Source organism: Adiantum capillus-veneris, chromosome 15 (assembly GCF_014529385.1).
Source record: "Adiantum capillus-veneris isolate H3 chromosome 15, ASM1452938v2, whole genome shotgun sequence".
In the NCBI taxonomy this organism is placed as follows: Eukaryota; Viridiplantae; Streptophyta; class Polypodiopsida; order Polypodiales; family Pteridaceae; genus Adiantum; species Adiantum capillus-veneris.
The window spans coordinates 31,634,301-31,642,821 of record NC_140945.1 but is presented as its reverse complement, the minus strand read 5'-3'; the positions used below and the strand labels follow the sequence as shown (position 1 = coordinate 31,642,821).

General features: G+C 43.9%; 2 non-coding genes across 2 annotated transcripts; both read left to right on the top strand.

The window, feature by feature from the left end:
* The first annotated feature begins 1,060 nt into the window (after window positions 1-1,060).
* On the top strand, window positions 1,061-1,259 carry LOC147440476 (U2 spliceosomal RNA). The gene has a single exon (XR_015184392.1). It is a non-coding gene; the product is annotated as a U2 spliceosomal RNA (small nuclear RNA).
* A 3,927-nt stretch (window positions 1,260-5,186) lies between these two features.
* On the top strand, window positions 5,187-5,384 carry LOC147440475 (U2 spliceosomal RNA). Its single transcript, XR_015184405.1, has one exon. It is a non-coding gene; the product is annotated as a U2 spliceosomal RNA (small nuclear RNA).
* The last annotated feature ends 3,137 nt before the right edge of the window (window positions 5,385-8,521 follow it).

Genomic DNA, 8,521 nt, shown 5'->3' with positions numbered 1-8,521 from the left:
CGTGCCTCGTCCATGTGAGGCTGTGGCCACTTGCTAGGACCTTTGTTCACACACAAAATGTTGTAATTTAATCATGACAGAACTAGAACACCACTGTGCGACTGAACAAAACACAAGTCGCGAGTTTTTGGGACTCAATTACAATCCATTTTGGAGAATCAAGCATAGTACAATCCATTTTCTTCACAGTAGTCGAGCTTTTGAAACAGGCTCAAGGTTGCATATCTATTGGACAGCATTGGTGCCACTTAGCTGCCATGTTTCTAACAGCATCGGTGCTACTTATCAGGCATCCTCTTGCGATGCAGTGTAGAATGTCCCTTTTTGTTGTTTCGATCATCCCTTCAACCCTTTCCTTCTCCCTTTCAGAGCTTCACCTACCGAAGAAGACTCCCTCGCCTTTAGCTTAGTTATTGGAAGGATCAAAGATCGAGGGAGTGGCCGCTGATGACTTTTGTATGAAGGACACAAAATAAGACATAGCTTCAACCTCATGACCTGCACATTGGTGCCTATTCTCAGGGTAGATTCGTTCCTGTTTGTGTGTGACACTTTTGATTGCCTCTTTTGACTCGTGCGTATAGAGAATAGAGGGCCTATGTTATGGATTGGCTTCTGCACAAACAGATGGCCTGATACTAAGCTACCAAAAGTGAGCTTATCTCTTACAGCTCGTAGACTATGGCGGCTGAGAGAGAGTAAGCAGCAAGCTGCCAAAAGGGAAGTGCTTATTACAAGGCCAAAAAAAGCACACAGTTGAGAGCTCCGTTGGCATCGTGTGAATAGCGTAGAAACCTTCAAGGATGGGTGCTCAGATAGTGTGCTATTCCGGGAGCTGTGCTTGTAAATAGAAGTAAGTAGAAAAGTTTGACGGAGAGCCAATGATCTGAGAGGGCAAGGCGCGAGAGGCGGGGCGGGCCGAGAGCTTTGCGTGGCATCACGAACAAATGCTTAGATAGTGTAAACACGGGCTTGCAAAGAATAGAAGAAGCAATTATCCCAGAAGGCAAGGCGCGAGGCGGGGCAGGTATAAAAGCCATGCGGGCACTCTGGGGAACCCATACCTTTCTCGGCCTTTTGGCTAAGATCAAGTGTAGTATCTGTTCTTATCAGTTTAATATCTGATACGTGGTCCATCGGGCCACATGATATTAACCTAATTTTTCTCACGGGGGCAGTCCCCTTCCGGCAGCTTGCTGCCCGGGGACTGCGCGCGTCGCCTCTGTATTGCACTGCCTCAGAGGCCTGGCGCACCCCCCTCCCACAATCTCAATTGATAATCGATTCTCTGCCCCGTGTTGAGATAGACCCGTAAGCAGATGTCTATATTCTAACCCTTGTTCCTGTTTATTATCCCATATTAGCTGATTAGTTTAATATGAGAAAATCATTTGGGTTAGATTTTATGACAAGTATTAAGAGAGATAAACATATATTATTAAAAGACTCTTCCATCTGATGGTCTATTTTGTATCAGATTTAACATGCCAACCGATCATTTCCTCAAACAATATCCATGCTTTAGATTTATCATATTTGAGTACTCCTAGTAAGGATGTCAAAATACCCATCCCTCATGGTCTCAGACCCAAGACCTCACACACCTTCAAAGATGGTGAGAGCTAGCGGGGTATGAGAGTAGATTGAGAGAAAGAAGGAGTATTCTTACGAGAAATATGTACATATCCTCACATAATCACTCATATTAGCATAGCTTAGCTTAGTAATTAGCATGGTAAAGGAGATGAGCATGCAATGAAGCTCGGCTCTTGGTTGGATTTGCATCACAAAACCAAGAGTTGTTGGTGTAGGCCTTCCTTCTCACAAGCTTGGAGTAGGTGATAAGCTTTCCATTAAAGCTTGAGAAGGAGAGAGAGTCTTCTTTACTTCACACATGAGCTAGTGTGAGTGTGTAGGTGATAATGCCTTTGAAAAATCAGCCCCCCCTCTCTCTCTCTTGGTCGACCCCTCTTGCTATTTGCTCTTGCTAGCATCCTATTGGACCTCCCCAGGCTTAGCCAATGGTAATTAAGCAGCATAACTGATAGCCTTCTGACATGTGTCCCCCTTTCCCCTTTTGTGAGAGCTTTAGGTAATTATTTAATTCAACTAAACTCTCATTGGACCCCTTTGGCTCCCGACCAATAGGAATCAGGCAAGCCATTGGGCTGCTGAATATTCATTGGTCCTCTTGGGAGACTGTCCAATAGTCTTCTAGAGAGATTAATTCTTATTGGTTCTTTTATTAAGTATTTTAATATTAATTAAACTAGATTTACTCTAGCCTAATTCTCATTGGTCCACCTCCAAGGCCATCCAATAGGAATTGGGTGCACCTTGTGGGCATCTGGGCTAGGGAGCTGACATGTGTCCCTCATTCCCTTTGTGTAAAGGGAGCTTGTGTGTGTGTGTGTGTGTGTGTGTGTGTGTGCGCGTGTGAGTTTCTCTCTCATCCCCTACTTGCAAGGCTCGCCCCCTCCTATGTAGGTATCCACAAAGACTTTTTGTGACACACACTAAGCATCCAATTTCCCTGGTGTTTGGCCTTTGGACACAACCTTTGAATTTTGGAACCTTAGCATGTTGGAACCTTAGCATTTTGGAAGTCTTAATGGGTTGAACCTTAGGGTCTTTTAAGTCCATTGTTGCACATTGCTCATTTGCAGATGGCCCCCCCTTTGGATCCCTACTGGTGCTAGCTTAATCAATATTCTAGCCTTTTCTCCCCTGGCACTTCCCCATATTAAATGATCAGTTGAACATGAGAAAATCATTTAGGAGAATTAGATATTGATTATTATGACAAAAACCTAAAATTGTATTGAGGCTAAGTGAGGGATGAAGAATCCCGACTCACCTTATTATTCAGAGGAGGAAGGTAGGGGGCAACCCTATATTTTTATGTCAAAAGTAGTACAACAACAATCCAGCCTGAATCAAAGAAAATATGAAACCCTATCTACACACATACCCTTCTTCGGGTTGCCACTAGCTCTAAAAGCAAGCTTATTTCCATTCTTATATTACCATACCCTCAGCTTGCTCATTAGTGGCTCCTCAAACGCATTGATGTATCTAGCTGAGGATCACTTCTTGATAATGATAGATATGGAGAAGCCCTCATCCCAGCTGCCAATTTAAGTCATATTTATTGGTAAGAAATGTAACTATGTAGTAGTGTTAGTGTGTATACGCCTTCACCAGGGGCCATTTCTCACCACTGGGTTTTTCCCCCCTGGACATCCGTGTGAAAGGACACCTTATCTCTAGGTTTTCATATAAGCTTTGTAGCTCTGAGTTTGTATAATACTCTATTATTCCAATACAGAGAGACAACTACAAAGATCTCTACACAAGCTCTGTTCTACTCCTTCTCCATCTTCTTCCTACTCTGAGTTTCTGTCTTCCTTCTGTTTCCTGTTTCATCATCTTCAACAAGAAGGACCCTCCTTTTGGAAAACAACATGGACTCACAACCAGGTTGAGGTTTTTTTGTTCGAATTTAGTAACATCCGCCACTTGTAGGCCTTGTCTTTAAAGTTCTAAACTCGTTTCCAGAGAGCGGAAACATCTAGAGTTGCACAGAGACGATGGTAGTGCAAACACGTATTTTCGTCACATCTTTATATCCTCACCTTGTCTTCACCTCTATACACTGCGGCTTTTAAGTCCTTTCATCAAGATGAAGTTTTGTGGTTCACGTGCCCTATACCAGAAAGACTCAAACGGGGTGGGTCTGCATTATCCTTATTGGCGACCACAATGGGGTTTTTGTGAGACCGATCCTTGGCAATCTGTATTATGAAATTGTTAACTAGATCCAGGAGCGTAGTTAAGTTGGCATCGATGGAGGAGAGCTTTCAATTCGTGGATATCAAAACGAACCCGCGATCGTCATGTAGTCCAACCCGCATATCCTCCATGGACACATCCATCCCGCAGCTGGAGCGGTCTCAAATCAAATCAATGACTTGTCAAAAGCGATTGATCCGATGACATCTCATCGTACATGCGAAGCCATGGTTCCTGTCGTCCGTTCTCTACTACCATCGAAAGGCCATGAGGGCTTCTTGGGTGACGACTAACACTCCTCCCTAGCTTTATATCTCTTGGGTTAGGGAGAGCCCCGTGCCTCGTCCATGTGAGGCTGTGCCACTTGCTAGGACCTTTGTTCACACACAAAATGTTGTAATTTAATCATGACAGAACTAGAACAGCACTGTGCGACTGAACAAAACACAAGTCGCGAGTTTTTGGGACTCAATTACAATCCATTTTGGAGAATCAAGCATAGTACAATCCATTTTCTTCACAGTAGTCGAGCTTTTGAAACAGGCTCAAGGTTGCATATCTATTGGATAGCATTGGTGCCACTTAGCTGCCATGTTTCTAACAGCATCGGTGCTACTTATCAGGCATCCTCTTGCGATGCAGTGTAGAATGTCCCTTTTTGTTGTTTCGATCATCCCTTCAACCCTTCCTTCTCCCTTTCAGAGCTTCACCTACCGAAGAAGACTCCCTCTCGCCTTTAGCTTAGTTATTGGAAGGATCAAAGATCGAGGGAGTGGCCCGCTGATGACTTTTGTATGAAGGACACAAAATAAGACATAGCTTCAACCTCATGACCTGCACATTGGTGCCTATTCTCAGGGTAGATTCGTTCCTGTTTGTGTGTGACACTTTTGATTGCCTCTTTTGACTCGTGCGTATAGAGAATAGAGGGCCTATGTTATGGATTGGCTTCTGCACAAACAGATGGCCTGATACTAAGCTACCAAAAGTGAGCTTATCTCTTACAGCTCGTAGACTATGGCGGCTGAGAGAGAGTAAGCAGCAAGCTGCCAAAAGGGAAGTGCTTATTACAAGGCCAAAAAAAGCGCACAGTCGAGAGCTCCGTTGGCATCGTGTGAATAGCGTAGAAACCTTCAAGGATGGGTGCTCAGATAGTGTGCTATTCCGGGAGCTGTGCTTGTAAATAGAAGTAAGTAGAAAAGTTTGACGGAGAGCCAATGATCTGAGAGGGCAAGGCGCGAGAGGCGGGGCGGGCCGAGAGCTTTGCGTGGCATCACGAACAAATGCTTAGATAGTGTAAACACGGGCTTGCAAAGAATAGAAGAAGCAATTATCCCAGAAGGCAAGGCGCGAGGCGGGGCAGATAAAAGCCATGCGGGCACTCTGGGGAACCCATACCTTTCTCGGCCTTTTGGCTAAGATCAAGTGTAGTATCTGTTCTTATCAGTTAATATCTGATACGTGGTCCATCGGGCCACATGATATTAACCTAATTTTTCTCACGGGGGCAGTCCCCTTCCGGCAGCTTGCTGCCCGGGGACTGCGCGCGTCGCCTCTGTATTGCACTGCCTCAGAGGCCTGGCGCACCCCCCTCCCACAATCTCAATTGATAATCGATTCTCCTGCCCCGTGTTGAGATAGACCCGTAAGCAGATGTCTATATTCTAACCCTTGTTCCTGTTTATTATCCCATATTAGCTGATTAGTTTAATTTGAGAAAAATCATTTGGGTTAGATTTTATGACAAGTATTAAGAGAGATAAACATATATTATTAAAAGACTCTTCCATCTGATGGTCTATTTTGTATCAGATTTAACATGCCAACCCATCATTTCCTCAAACAATATCCATGCTTTAGATTTATCATATTTGAGTACTCCTAGTAAGGATGTCAAAATACCCATCCCTCATGGTCTCAGACCCAAGACCTCACACACCTTCAAAGATGGTGAGAGCTAGCGGGGTATGAGAGTAGATTGAGAGAAAGAAGGAGTATTCTTACGAGAAATATGTACATATCCTCACATAATCACTCATATTAGCATAGCTTAGCTTAGTAATTAGCATGGTAAAGGAGATGAGCATGCAATGAAGCTCGGCTCTTGGTTGGATTTGCATCACAAAACCAAGAGTTGTTGGTGTAGGCCTTCCTTCTCACAAGCTTGGAGTAGGTGATAAGCTTTCCATTAAAGCTTGAGAAGGAGAGAGAGTCTTCTTTACTTCACACATGAGCTAGTGTGAGTGTGTAGGTGATAATGCCTTTGAAAAATCAGCCCCCCCTCTCTCTCTCTTGGTCGACCCCTCTTGCTATTTGCTCTTGCTAGCATCCTATTGGACCTCCCCAGGCTTAGCCAATGGTAATTAAGCAGCATAACTGATAGCCTTCTGACATGTGTCCCCCTTTCCCCTTTTGTGAGAGCTTTAGGTAATTATTTAATTCAACTAAACTCTCATTGGACCCCTTTGGCTCCCGACCAATAGGAATCAGGCAAGCCATTGGGCTGCTGAATATTCATTGGTCCTCTTGGGAGACTGTCCAATAGTCTTCTAGAGAGATTAATTCTTATTGGTTCTTTTATTAAGTGTTTTAATATTAATTAAACTAGATTTACTCTAGCCTAATTCTCATTGGTCCACCTCCAAGGCCATCCAATAGGAATTGGGTGCACCTTGTGGGCATCTGGGCTAGGGAGCTGACATGTGTCCCTCATTCCTTTGTGTAAAGGGAGCTTGTGTGTGTGTGTGTGTGTGTGTGTGTGTGTGTGAGTTTCTCTCTCATCCCCTACTTGCAAGGCTCGCCCCCTCCTATGTAGGTATCCACAAAGACTTTTTGTGACACACACTAAGCATCCAATTTCCCTGGTGTTTGGCCTTTGGACACAACCTTTGAATTTTGGAACCTTAGCATGTTGGAACCTTAGCATTTTGGAAGTCTTAATGGGTTGAACCTTAGGGTCTTTTAAGTCCATTGTTGCACATTGCTCATTTGCAGATGGCCCCCCCTTTGGATCCCTACTGGTGCTAGCTTAATCAATATTCTAGCCTTTTCTCCCCTGGCACTTCCCCATATTAAATGATCAGTTTAACATGAGAAAATCATTTAGGAGAATTAGATATTGATTATTATGACAAAAACCTAAAATTGTATTGAGGCTAAGTGAGGGATGAAGAATCCCGACTCACCTTATTATTCAGAGGAGGAAGGTAGGGGGCAACCCTATATTTTTATGTCAAAAGTAGTACAACAACAATCCAGCCTGAATCAAAGAAAATATGAAACCCTATCTATACACGTACCCTTCTTCGGGTTGCCACTAGCTCTAAAAGCAAGCTTATTTCCATTCTTATATTACCATACCCTCAGCTTGCTCATTAGTGGCTCCTCAAACGCATTGAGGTTATCTAGCTTGAGGATCACTTCTTGATAATGATAAATATGGAGAAGCACTCATCCCAAGCTTGCCAATTTATGTCATATTTATTGGTAAGAAGTGTAGACATGTAGTAGTGTTAGTGTGTATACGCGCTTCACCAGGGGCACTTTTCTCCCACTGGGTTTTTCCCCCCTGGACATCCGGTGTGAAAGGACACCTTATCTCTTAGGGTTTCATATAAGCTTTGTAGCTCTGAGTTTGTATATACTCTATTATTCCAATACAGAGAGACAGACTACAGAGATCTCGTACACAAGCTCTGTGTCTTCTCCTTCTCCATCTTCTTCCTACTCTGAGTTGTTGTCTTCCTTCTGTTTCCTGTTTCATCATCTTCAACAAGAAGGACCTCCTTTTGGAACACAACTTGGACTCACATCCAGGTTGTAGGTTTTTTTGTTCGAATTTAGTAACATCCGCCACTTGTAGGCCTTGTCTTTAAGTTCTAAACTCGTTTCCAGAGAGCGGAATACATCTAGAGTTGCACAGAGACGATGGTAGTGCAAAAACGTATTCGTCACATCTTTATATCCTCTCCTTGTCTTCACCTCTATACACTGGCGGCTTTTAAGTCCTTCATCCATGATGAAGTTTTGTGGTTCTCGTGCCCTACCAGAAGAGACTCAAACGGTGGTGGTCTGCCATTAGTCCCTTGATTGGCCACAATGGGTTTTTTGTGAGACCGATCCTTGGCAATCTGTATTATGAAATTGTTAACTAGATCCAGGAGCGTAGTTAAGTTGGCATCGATGGAGGAGAGCTTTCAATTCGTGGATATCAAAACGAACCCGCGATCGTCATGTAGTCCAACCCGCATATCCTCCATGGACACATCCATCCCGCAGCTGGAGCGGTCTCAAAATCAAATCAATGACTTGTCAAAAGCGATTGATCCGATGACATCTCATCGTACATGCGAAGCCATGGTTCCTGTCGTCCGTTCTCTACTACCATCGAAAGGCCATGAGGGCTTCTTGGGTGACGACTAACACTCCTCCCTAGCTTTATATCTCTTGGGTTAGGGAGAGCCCCCGTGCCTCGTCCATGTGAGGCTGTGGCCACTTGCTAGGACCTTTGTTCACACACAAAATGTTGTAATTTAATCATGACAGAACTAGAACAGCACTGTGCGACTGAACAAAACACAAGTCGCGAGTTTTTGGGACTCAATTACAATCCATTTTGGAGAATCAAGCATAGTACAATCCATTTTCTTCACAGTAGTCGAGCTTTTGAAACAGGCTCAAGGTTGCATATCTATTGGACAGCATTGGTGCCACTTAGCTGCCATGTTTC